Source organism: Lepisosteus oculatus, chromosome 14 (genome assembly GCF_040954835.1).
Source record: "Lepisosteus oculatus isolate fLepOcu1 chromosome 14, fLepOcu1.hap2, whole genome shotgun sequence".
Lineage (NCBI taxonomy): Eukaryota > Metazoa > Chordata > Actinopteri > Semionotiformes > Lepisosteidae > Lepisosteus > Lepisosteus oculatus.
In genome coordinates, this window is record NC_090709.1 from 18,065,746 (window position 1) to 18,078,751 (window position 13,006).

General features: G+C 43.0%; 1 protein-coding gene and 2 non-coding genes across 3 annotated transcripts in view; all 3 read left to right on the forward strand.

Moving 5' to 3' along the window:
- The window catches only part of LOC138242765 (zinc finger protein 850-like), a 409,608-nt gene that overhangs the window by 225,601 nt on the left and 171,001 nt on the right, over positions 1 to 13,006 (forward strand). The gene's annotated exons all lie outside the window — the stretch shown is intronic.
- On the forward strand, positions 4,038 to 4,121 carry trnaa-ugc (transfer RNA alanine (anticodon UGC)). Its single transcript is given in 2 exon segments — positions 4,038 to 4,075; positions 4,086 to 4,121. It is a non-coding gene; the product is annotated as a tRNA-Ala (tRNA).
- Positions 8,756 to 8,837, forward strand: trnal-aag (transfer RNA leucine (anticodon AAG)). Its single transcript has one exon. It is a non-coding gene; the product is annotated as a tRNA-Leu (tRNA).

The following is a 13,006-nucleotide window of genomic DNA, read 5'->3' on the forward strand; positions in this document are numbered from 1 at the left end:
TCCTGCCCCCTGATTCCCGTTTCACTGCTGTTTCTGGAATACGACTAGCGAATCTCCACCAGGGGAGAGTGTATGTACACACACGCACACGCACAAACCCGTTTCATGTACATGACCAGATCTTAATATTCGTCTAATCCCCCCCCCCCACGTATTCCTCTGCGGCAGGTGGCTAAGACTGCAGCAACCTCGGTCTTTCTTTGACGGCAACATCCTGTTCACAGATGCCCCAGTACAGTGCAGAAAGGCGCGTTCGTACACAAGGGTACCTGCTGCAAAACACAAAACCACGCAATGTTCCACCCGCACGCCGCCATAGTTCACACCTTGGTGAGAATGCTGCATGCGATTTTACTCGAAAAGACATCACTGCTCTGGGACCACATTGGATACATTTCTGTGCTGAAAAGAAGGGATAAGTCACTAGATCTCTTTATTCTCAAACAGAGGAGAATGGGGGGAATGTGATACAAATTTTCCAAATCCTTAAAGGTCACTGGCCAAGTCAGTCCAGCTGGCTTCTTCAGAGTGAATACTGAATCGTGGACCAGAGGGCACAGAGGAAGTGCATTTCAGACAGAGAGCTGGCGGTGCTACTTTGCAAAAAGGGGGGTGGAGGTGGGGAACAAGCTGCCCAGCCCTGTGGTTGAAGCAGATACCCTGGCTTCTCTCCAGACACAGATGGATGGGACCTTCCAGTCAGGACAGGAGGCGCTTCCTTACACAGAGAGGGGTGGGGGTGGGGAACAAGCTGCCCAGCCCTGTGGTTGAAGCCCATACCCGGGCTTCTCTCCAGACACAGTAAACAGTAAACTCTCTGCTTACATCTGTTTTTTTCCCGTTTACAACTGTTTTTTTGTGCAATAGATGCCAGGGACTTGTGCAATATATTTATAATGTGCAATACAACTTTTTGTGTACTGTTCTGGTTTGTTCTTTGTATATTCTGGACTGTGAGCGACTCTTCTTTGTGCACTTCTCACTGACTAGACTGATTGGATTGGATTGTTGTATTATTGTATCATTTCGTTACACGGTCGCTGCGTTGACAGTGCTGCTGTCGCAGTGCAATTTCCCTCACGTGATCAATAAAGTATCTATCAGTTAACACGTAACAGGTTTAAATTCCCTGCTGAAAAGAGAAGAAAGAAAACACAACGTTTCGACCATGGAGCCTTCTTCAGGTTCGACTCGACTACGGACTCCACACAGAAGGATCGCCACCCAGTACTCGACCACTCGGGGAAGTGAAAACGGGGCCCCCGGGTGGCAGCCATAACACCCCATGGTGACATGCCACACCGTCTCCGTCTGCGACTCAACCCCGCTCTCCCAGGTGGGGCGCCAATGAAAGGGTGTTGACGCGTTAGCGCGTTATCTTCCTGCACCGGTGCGAGCTGACCACTGCAGAAAATCTCTTCTGAAAAGTGTAGACACTTGAAGCCCAACGTTCAAACACGAAAAATCCCTGCCGTGATCTATCGACAACCGGCGCTCGGCGAGCTCGGCGGCCAGGGGCTCTGGCAGCGGCGACGGAAAAGCCGATCTGCGTCTTGGAAATGACGCGCCCACCCCCCTCCTGACCCGCTCCTCTACTGCTCTTACTGCTTTGTGCGAAAAACCCATATATGACCATAGGAAGCAGAACAGCGCAGTCTCCAATTACCCAGACAGTAAGCACAGGAATAAAGCTTTGTTTGATTTCTGAAACCCTTCCTTTACGTCCTGTTTTCCTTCAGGTAAGGGTCAACTATATTGACAATACTACTGACAGCAGGAAGATTAAAATATTCTTTACTCAGCAGCTTATTAAAAACAGCTCCCATGATGTTCAAACCGACTTTTTACACAGAACACTGACAGAGCTTTTGTGTTCTGAATCTCTTTTTCTCGTGCTTTTATTTAATGTGGCACAATGCACTTGGATAGCGGTATTCTGTTCACAAACCAATAGCATTTAAACCACATCACCCACAATGCTGCAAGTAAGTGTTTTGCACACTAAGCAGGTCCTCTGACTTTTCCCAGCTTTGTTTTGGGTTGTGGAACCTTTATTTTTTTATGCTTTTTTGAAGATAACACTACAGGTAATACACTGGGACAGGTCGTCTTCACGGCTCAATAGCAAATTTCAAATACAACAGCCACACTGCTGAAACCAAATGTTTTACACACCAAACAGGCCCCCTAACCTTATACAACCTTGCTGTGGCTGTGCCCCTTTCTTTATTTTGTTATGATTTTCTGAAGATAACACTACAGGTAATACACTGGGATAGGTGGGTCGTCTTCATGGCTCAATAGCATTTCAAATACAACAGCCACACTGCTGAAACCAAGTGTTTTACACACCAGACAGGCCCTAACCATAGACAACCTTGCTGTGGCTGTGGCCCCTTTCTTTATTTTTTTCGTGTTTTCAAATTTCAAGCTAACTTTACCCCGGTACCATTGGTCAGTGTGGTCAGGTCGGGACTAAAACGATAGTAAGGTGCTGGTTCAAGCATATCTAGGCACGCCTTTCTCACTGTTCCATTGTGAACATCATCTAGAGAAAAAGTGGCATGTAATGTTTAATACATTATTGACCTTATTGATATTTTGAGGGAATACAAATGCTTTGCATGTATCGAATTACAGCACGTAACAACTGACTACCTGAGTCGATATCATTGGCAATTTCCAATAACAACCAACATCAGAAACTTCAAGAAAAATAAGATTCCATATCTTTGAATGTAGGGCAGGAGAATTCATTTATACTCCTGTTGCATCTTGAGCTAAACTTTTTTTTTAAAATATGACGCAGATTTGCTCAAGATACTTGTAATCGCCTTAAAGAGAGTTTTCATGAAGACGTACATCGGCTAGCTCTCCACTGTTAATTGACAGAACTATTGGAGAAACTGTTCTCATATAAGCAACATACAAATTACACATCTTAATGAACATGAAGGGAAATCCGGGTTGTGAATAACATAAAACTGTCACTTCACATAATTGAGTTCTTGAGACTGGCACCTAAGACCACTCAGCCATCCTGACAAGCAGTGGAGGATGCCTGTTGCTTTGTCAAAGGATTATTAACTACTACTGACAGTTCTTTTCTTATTATTACAGAGATTTCTACATTGCAAGACAATTGACGATTTAGATAAAGGTAAGTCATGGTAAGCAAACCAGGCACGGATGGGGTTTAAACCCATGATCTTCGATTTACAAGACCAACGTCTTACCACTTGGCCACTGTGCCCATGTTTTTTTTTCCCATCAAGGCTAATACATTTTGAAAATAAAAAAAATCTTTGTGCACAAATTGCAACGGCAGGAGGAGTAAAACAAATATGACTATGATGTACAGTAATTGTCCACTTGGTGAAATATTCACTTTTTTGGCCTTCTGAATATACCTCTTCTGTGGAGCTGGCTTCAGACTCTGCTTATAGCGCCCGTCAAATAAAATAGATATTTTATTTTTACAGGAAGACGCATTCCAAAATGAATCTCTGCAGTTTTAGAAAAGTTTTGAATGGCGTATTTTATACAACGCACAAACAGTATTCTAATTGCAGACTGCAGATCTGTGCAGCAATCGTACTACATTTCACTGTGATTCTGAAATACTTCTAGCAAACATTCAGGTTTCCTTGAACTTTTAATAAAAAACGACTTTGCTTTCAATCTCTGATGTCACTGTAAACTCGGACGTGATGTTCCGCAGATGTGCAGTGTGCCTTCTTGTCTTATTCAAGTTTACTGGATTTTTTAAATGAAAATACAAACTGGACAATTTCAGACACATGAAGACTCATAAATGTCACTACAAATGACAAATTTGTAGTGTAAATCCGCCAGGCTGATTTACGTGTCTGACAATCTCTCTCCTCCCTCTTCTGCAGTGAGCACTATTTTTTCATTTTCTTCCCTTGTAGTTTCCTTGCTCTTTTACTGTCCCTTTCCCCCACGGAGAGACGGAAAACATGCCGAAATCCTGTTTTCCTGCAACGTCAGTCTGTGAAGGGAAAGTAATTTATGCAGCTTCAGTGGCGCAATTGGTCAGCGTGCGGTACTTGCACAGCGGAGTCATGCTGAGGGTGTGAGTTTGAGCCTCACCTGGAGCATTGTGGCCTGTCCTTAGCTAGTGAAAGCAACTATCCACTTAAGATACTGCTACTTATAGGTTGTCCTTAACTAGTAGGATTGTAGCCTGTTAGGTATTTGCTAGAGATCCAGTCTAAATTAACATCAAAGGAACAGGTAAAGGTCTATTCCACATCACACCCGAAGAAGGTTCCACGTTGTGTTTCCTTCTCCTTTCGGCATGGAATAAACCTATACTTTTTCCTTTGCAGCCAACACATGCTGACACAGGTCACTACTTAATTTCCCATTAGCTGTGGGCCCCCTGCTGATATGTACATTGATAGATGAGAGATATCTTCTTAGACGAGAGGTCTGCTGGGACTAAGGGAACACGATGGGGTACCCAAGATTTGAAAAAGCTCTCGCATTAGATTCTGTGTTTATGTTGTTTCCCAGATTTGTTTTTAATGTTCTTTTTGTTTTGAAGTTGTTCCTTTAATTATTTTTTTAAAATTTTATTTTCTGTAGTAGTTAGACTACTACAATGATTTACCTAGGTTCCCAGAAGGCTTCTCGCATTGTGGTTGTAGTGTTTTCGGGTTACAAGTATTTTTTTTTTCTACTGATAGGACCCCACGCATTACTGTGGGACTAGTTAACTTAAGTTCTTACATTGTACCTGAAATTACCACATAAACTACTACTCTGTTTTTCTTTTTTTTAAGAAAGGCACAAATGATGTTTTTTTTTCTTGCAGCTACAACGGGTCATTGCAACGAATGTGGCTGCTGAAATTTGTCAGCAGCTCCATACTAAACCTGTTCTCAATTGCAACAAACCTAAAATAACATATGATTGGCCTCTCTTTCTGTCCCCTGCTCCCGCCTCTCACTCCACCTCCCTCCCAACCTTTGTTCTCCCGCTACTTTACCTTTGCCTACTGCCCTGTCTCTCTCACACCTGAAGAAGGCTCCATGGCCGAAACGTTGTGTTCTCTTTCTTCTTTTTTTCTGCATGGAATAAACCTATTACTTGTTCCTTTGCAGCCTACGCATGCTGACGCAGCTACACAACTAAAATAACATATGCTGCCCATTAGATGTTACCGATGTAGGAGACTAACTTAAACCACCTCTTCACAGGGTTTATGTAGCTCAGAAGAGGAACAGTCTATCGCATTTGAACTGTTCTGAATGTAGTGGAAATAATATAGTCACAAAGTAATGAACATATGCACCACTCGCTTGAAATATTTACTGTAGCTAAAATTGTTTTCTAGACACCACAACTATTCACAATGAATTTGATGAATACATGTCTTTATTAATAAAAGTGTAATTTATTAATAATTAAGATTAATGTATATCTTTATTAGTAGCTGTATTACCGGTAATGCATGTACAGTCCTTAATATGGGATAGTGAACTTTCAGGTATCCTGGGGAGGTAAGAAAACTGAAATGAAGGAAATACATATTTAAAGGGGGTGTAATTCTTAAATGTGTTCTGTTACATGTGGGTGTTAACTGAATAGATTGTATTACTTATTGTGATTTGACACATGTCTTTCTCAGGAGACAGCAGAAAAATTGGGGAATTTGCAGGTACAGTAAATAACTTGAACTGAACAGGCAAATGTAAGGTTATGTTAAAGAAAAAAAAACTTTGTCACCTTTTTCAACATGATTATTTAAGACAGTTTATTGGAACCGTATCTCTCCTCGATTCTGTGGCTGTGGTCCAACAGTAAGGGTGGTGAAACAAGCAGAATGTGCGGAAAGAATTGGAGAGAACGGGAGACTCATCCAGTCAATAGAAGGGTTGTGTACGCTGAGAAGTGTAGTTTAAAAACTTAAGGAGCCAGGGAGGAGTCAAACCTGCAATCTTCTGAGCCAAAGTCAAACACATTAATCATTGCACCACTGGCTCTGATACCCTAAAGCCACCACTGTGAGCTTTGTGCTACTATTAGTAATACTGTAGCACTCCGGTGTTCATAACAGCCCCCCACCACCAGGAACTCAAACCCAGGCTTCCTGCATCACTCAACAGGGACCTAGCCTGTTGAGCTAAAGAGCAATCTCCCTTCAGTCCTGCGGCTGTGGCCCTGCTATTACAGGGAAGGGCAGTGACATCACCGCTCTGGTAAGCCGGCTCTTACACACTCAATGGCGGCCGTATGCGTTACACTCTCCCCCGCTTCACTCACCAACCTCAGCAAAGGGCTATCCCATCCCACTGCTGACACCAATGTAACGCTCCAGGGTTCACATGGGCATCCTCGCCACTGCCACATCAGGTCAGTCCCCCACCGTCGGGGACTCAAACCCAGGCCTCTGGCATCACTCAACAGGGACCCATCCTGTTGAACTAAAGGGAGACAGTCCTTAAGCTCCAGCGGCTGGGTCCCTGTTGAGCTATGGTGGCGGTCGCAGGTTTGAGTCCCCGACGGTGGGGGGCTGACTTAAGTGGCAATGGCAAGGGTGCCCGCCTGAACCCCCAACCATTACAATACTATACATCGCTCCGGTCCAAATTTTCTCAATTAGATTCACGTGTTTTCTACTTGTATTTAGCTACTAGGTCTTTCATTTGGTCTGTTTTAAAAATAGCATCTCAAACGATTTTATGTGTCATGCTGAAATTCACACACGGGGGATGTCACATGAAAGACAATCACAGATAAGATGTTGCGTTTAAAGAGAAATCCAGAGTGGCAGTAGAAAACAAGGCCTTATACACGAGATGCAAGTGCTCTACCACTGAACTAAACTGACAGGCACTTTTACCTGCGGCTCTTTAATTGAGTTAGGGAGAGTGAAGGGTCTACACAGTGTACAATTTAAAGGTCGAAGCAAGACAATCTGATGCGAGGAGAATTCACAAAACGAGCCTCTGCTTTATCGTTTACTGAGCTTTCAATGAACATCTAAGTGAAAGACATATTCACTATTTTCACTTTTTGTTTAAAGAACACTTTTATCACGTTCTGCACTCCCGATGGTGTTTAACGGTGCTCTTTTCTACACTCCTGATTTGAGGATCCCCAGCTAAAATATTTTTTAAATACAACAAAATTCCGATATATTGAATAGTATTTATGTTTACATTTATATTCACTCGTGCCAAAAGCTTGTGTTCTCTGCATATATCAGGATGTGGAAAGAGGCCCAATCACATCTGGAGTAGATAGTATTTAGGTCAAAGCTAATTCGAAGTGCATATCTTGGTGTGTTTGAATTACCTACGTGTTTGACTGAAGGACAAGCTCACGGTGCCATAAAAATTGACACTCGTCATCTTTTCTTCTATATTCACAAGTTTTACGCTAAAGACAAAAAAAATTGTTGTCGTTTTCATGCCAGCTGGCACTAATTATTCTGCACTGACAGGGAAGATTAGTATTTTATCTATCGCAATATGTGTGGAATTTGTTTTTAAAAAAGTTGTTCCAGAAATGAACACTTCCATTAAAGTTAAGGCAGACACCTGTTGCTGTCCACAACGACCAACTCTGCATGGCAAGAGAGGAAGAAAAGCACTGTGGTGATTTGAACCCAGAAGACAGGAGAGCTTCCTTCATCTATGTTTTTTGCGTGAAGGGGGGAAACCATGCGTGTGCTGCAAATGATCTTAGAATCGGAATGCTGTCCCAAATATCCGATCCGAACAATCTGCTTTACAGAGGAGCTTATCGTTGGCAAATTGAAGACCAGGCCGACCTCTTCTGTGACTCTTGAACACTGAATCTCAAGATTGTGAATTCAAGCTCCACGCTGGCGGGAAATTCCATAGGTAATGATCACATTTTCTTGCATGCTAATCAAAAGAAATATTAAGAAACTTTTCCCGATACCAGTTTTTTACAAAAGTAAAGGCACACGGCACATGTGTGCCACATCACGTCCGAGTTTAGTGACAACTACCTCAGAGATTGTCAGCTGGGTTGCTTGAACCTTTTTATCAAAGGTTCAAGCAAACCCGAATACTTTTGCAAGAGACATTTCAGAATCCCAGTCAAATCCAGTACGATTGCTGGATCCTTTGAATTCAACTGAACTATAGCACAGATCTGCAGTCCACCATTAGAATACTGTGGGTGTGCTGTATAAGCCATACCGCCCAAAATAGTTCTAAAACAGGAGAAGCATCCTCGTTTAGGAATGTGGTATAAAGTGAAATGGTCTGGGAAGAGTCCTACGTTTGAACAGTTCAAAATAGACGTAAAGGGGTATTTACGAACTCTTTCGAAATGTAAGAACAAGCTGTGCGAAACTTATCTTTATTTACCTTGTGTAATCGTTTTTCATAAAGTGTAATTGTACTATAGCATGTGCCCCTGACGATTTTCTTGATATGTTATATGTGCTCTTGTTTGTATTGTATATAGTTTTGTTGTTTAAATAAAACGTAAAAGACAACTTTCCGGATGCGGCTGCTGTAAAAATAAAATGACATCAAGGCTGCTGTACGCAGAGGTCTGAAACCTGCTCCACAGAAGACCTTTATCCAGAGGTGTTAAAGAAGTCGAGATCTCGCCATGAGAGCGGAAGCATCTCAGAAAATGCAGGTGCAGTCGGTTCCACGGTCATAACGCCACTAAGTCGGGCGACGCGCAAAACCCACCCGGCTTCCTTCGGGCAAGTAATGAGACAAAGAGACAGCACACAACGGGTAGCGTGGCCGAGTGGTCTAAGGTGCTGGATTAAGGCTCCAGTCTCTTCGGGGGCGTGGGTTCGAATCCTACCGCTGCCAGGTGCTTCTGTTGAGACCTCCTTTCAGCTGGCTTCAGATGAAAGGGAGGGAACTACTTTTTGGCAGTCTCTCGAGAAACTAAGCAAAGTGTTTAAAGATACTTTCTCAGCTTGACATCAAGGCACAAAACAAAAACCTTCTTGCGTCCTCTCAACCCAAAAGCGCTTTGCCACTTTTTGCGTTATGCAGGGAAGGACGTCTGCCCAGATCACTTTTGTGTCAATGCAAATCGTAGTGTGCCCTCCGTTTTAATGTTGGCTGTGCTGGCGTGCTGCTTCTGTCTGTGAAACCTGAATGTTCTGCTTCTTCACACCGAATCGTCGGCGGGGGTTGAGCTTGTTAAATCTTTGTGCATAGCTCTCTTTTGGAAGTACTTTGTCCAAGGTCAAAAGCGATCGTGGGATTTACTTCATGCGTGCAAAAAGCATGCCTCGCACGACAGATTTAAATGGGGAATGGAGCCTGCTTCTTGCTGTTTTTCCTGTGGTTGCAGTTACAAAGTTGATCGTGCTTTCACATTCTGTTAACAGTATTCACTGGCTGAGCTTTATCAGTTGGTTCGTAAAGGAATCTCTGCTTCGGTTCCAGAAAAGTCATCTGTAGTGTGTTTTTTTCCGTGCCCATGCCAGTCTTTTAAAGCTGGTAGTAATGGCGGTGAAGTTAATTTTTTATCCTCTTTAAAAGAATAAGGACGGGCTGGGGCGAGCTCCATTTACCAATCTTTCAGCTTACCACCAAACTCGCGAACTGATTACACTGCAGAGCCACAGGCGCCTCGCTTTTCTCCATTCTCTGGGTAAGGGTGAAAAAAAAACTTTGCTGGTATTAGCTGGCCTGCTGGGAGTACCTCTTCTTCACTGATAAGCACGATTTGTGTTTCATCTTTCGCAAGCTGTATAGATTTATTTCAAAACAAGTTGTTCCAGAAAGGAAACGAACACTTGCATTCACCTGAATTAAAAGGCATGGGATTTGCCCGTAAGGATAAATTCTGTACAATAAGACAGGAAGAAAGGCACTGCTGGGAATCGGACCCAGGATCTCTTGTTTACTAGATAGGCACTTTAGCCAACTATTCACAGTGCCAGCAAAGTGCTGTCCTTTGACAGCCACTTGGACACTTCTCAACTGTGGGAAGTTCCATAGTTAATGATCAAATTCACTTGCATCCTAATCAAAAGAAATATTAAGAAACTTTTTCTGATACCAGTTTCATAGTGACTTTGTAGGTGACATGTTCTTTATGAGAATAATGTTTTGTATGCGATCAATAACAGCACTAGAAAAAAATACCGGAAAGAAATGATCTGTCACTAAGGAAATTCATTAAATGAAGCCAAGACATAATCAGAAAATCTATATCAAGGAAATGTTAATCACTTTACATGTTCTTTAGCGTTTATATATATATATACATACTGATAGACTGTCACGATTATAGTCCCCCCTCCTTAAGGGTGCTCCAGCCCTTTCACTTGTCTTTATTCTGTGCACCTGCTCCCTATCCCCAGCCCACCTTAAAAGCCAGGCGCTGACGCTCATCCGGGCTCTGCTCTGATTTCCATATCGTGCGAGTCCGGGACCAGGAAGCGCAGGAAGCTCTGTTCCCGTTCCCGTTCCCGTTCCTGTTCCCCGTCCGCCGGTTCCGACCCGGCCTTCGTGGTTTTTAATCCTTCTTCTGATGGATCTCCTGGTTTTGGACTTACCCTTGCGTTTTGGATTTTCCCTAAGGACTACTCTCGGATTGTTCGCCTCGGCCACACCTCCCCCGTGCACCAGCGCACCTTGGACACGCCCCCTTGTCTTCAGCCCCGTTTTCATGCATGACGTTTCCCTAGTGTCTCCCCACTCCGTCGGACTGTCGTCCGCATAGGGTCCGGAAAGAACTGTTCGTTACAAAGACATTCAAGGCATTCTAGTCGCTGTACTCTAAATGAAATCACAGTACAGTACAGGACATGCAGTGAGGAGCTCACGCAACGAATACTCTTGAACGCAACAAAAGTAATGGCACACGGCACATCACGTCCGAGTTTAGTGACAACTACCTCAGAGATTGAAAGCTGGGTAGTTTCAGATCACTTTCGATCATAGTATCGAAGTGCCGTCTCCCACATAACCGATCCACAGAAGAACTGTATCCAGAGGTGTTAAAGAAGTCGAGATCTCACCATGAGAGGGGAAGCATCTCAGGAAAAGCAGGTGCAGTCGGTTCCATAGTCATAGCGCCACTGTCGGACAAGAGCAAAAGCCACCCGGCTTCCTCCGGGAAAGTAATGAGACAAAGAGACAGGGCATAGTGGGTTGTGTGGCTGAGTGGTCTAAGGTGCTGGATTAAGGCTCCAGTCTCGTTGGAGGTGTGGGTTTGAATCCCACTGCTGCTAGAAGTTTTTGTGTTACAACCACCAAGTGGAGCAATGTGTTAAAAGCTACTTTATCAGCTTAACATCAAAGCAGGGAGAAAAAAGTGTTTCTTCTTCTCAACACAAATTCTTGTTTCCACCTTCAGCAGGGAAGTTTGTGTACCAAGATCACTTTTGAGTCAGTGCAAATCACAGTGCGCCCTCAATTTTAATGTCGGTTGTGCTCCTTTTATCTGTGAAACGTTAATGTTCTGCATTTTCAAGTCGAGTCATCCTCAGGGGTAGAGCTGATTAAGTCTTTCTGCATAGCGCTCCATCAGAAATAACTTGTCTACGTTCCAAAGAGATTGTGGGTTTCACTTCAAGCACTCACAAAGCATACCTCACATGTCAGATCTAAATGGGGAATTTGTTGGTTACAAAGCTGAACGTTTTTCCATGTTCTGCTGGAGTATCCACTGGCTTGCCTTTATCAGCTGTCTTGGAAAGATAAGCTGTGCTTCGTCTCAGGAAAAATCATTAGTACTGTCATTTTATTCTGTGCATATGGCTGATATTTAAAGTATATAAAAATCACGAGTTCATAGATTTATCCAAATATCAACGGCACCTTGTAAACCTGTGATAAGAATTCCTTCAATACAATAGTTTCACTCCAGGGAAAAGGCAGGGAAACATCGAGAATTCTTATTTAAAGACAACATCCGTATTGGATTGCATGTCAGCAGGCATCACTCAGAATTCCTAATATGATTTTGAATTCAGTTTTGCAGTTCTTTAGTGTTTTACTACTTTCAGAGAGTCCTTTATTGACCTTGCTGAAGCAGAGAAGCGACATAATCACAAATGTGACCAGTTTTTCTGCTGTTTCTGGTTAATAATGATTATTATTTTGTATTTTGATTAGTATTTTTCGTAGCGTTCTTCCTCAGCTTTTAAGTTATTTGGTGAGCAAGAACCACTGAGAACGAGTCTGAATCAATCAAGAACATATACGGTACTGCTGTCCTGTGTACAACTGCTTCGTCCTAATTGAGCTTTTCAGTGTTGAAGAAGACGTTTCCAATTTTGATTGCTTGTTTCAGAGGATGTGCTACAAGATCACAGATTCATTTGAAAAGATTTGGAGATGTATTGGCTGGGATTCAAACCTGGCTCAATTGCATGAAGGCACCTATACTCAGCAACGAGAGGAAAGGAGAAGGGGCCAGAGGTAGTGTGGCTGAATTGTCTAATATGCTGGATTTTAGGCTCCACTCTCTCAGGGGCGTGGGTTTAAATCCCACTACTGCCCAATGTTTTAAGACCTTACTTCCTGTGATTTGTAATATGGTCAGTAAAAGCATTTTATGTAAGTATTTCTTATGTCAGCGTTACAAGTCACTTACTGCTCCACAGGTCCGGGGTTCAATCCCTGGCATCTTCAGGTGTTTTATATTACTGTACTCACATCGCAATCTTCTGTTGAGTGAGAACTCTTTGCTCGTGTTCATAGAGAGCCAGGTTTACCTTTTGAATCTCACCCGGGATTTCCTGAGAGATCATTCAGCGAGCGAGCCCTCCCTCTGGACTCCGCACTGAGCTGAAAGCTGCACGAATTCCTCACTGTGTGTCCTCTACTGTTACAGGTGGTCCAGCGTAAATGTGCAGCACAGTGATATGAACAACTTGAACTTTTTCTGTATGTGAAGAAAAATGCAAAAGAGCATGTAAAGTATTGATCATATAAAATATCCATGGTACAACTCGAGAAAAAACTGAAGCACAAAACAACGACTTTTGATGATTACAAGAGATTCAAGAAAC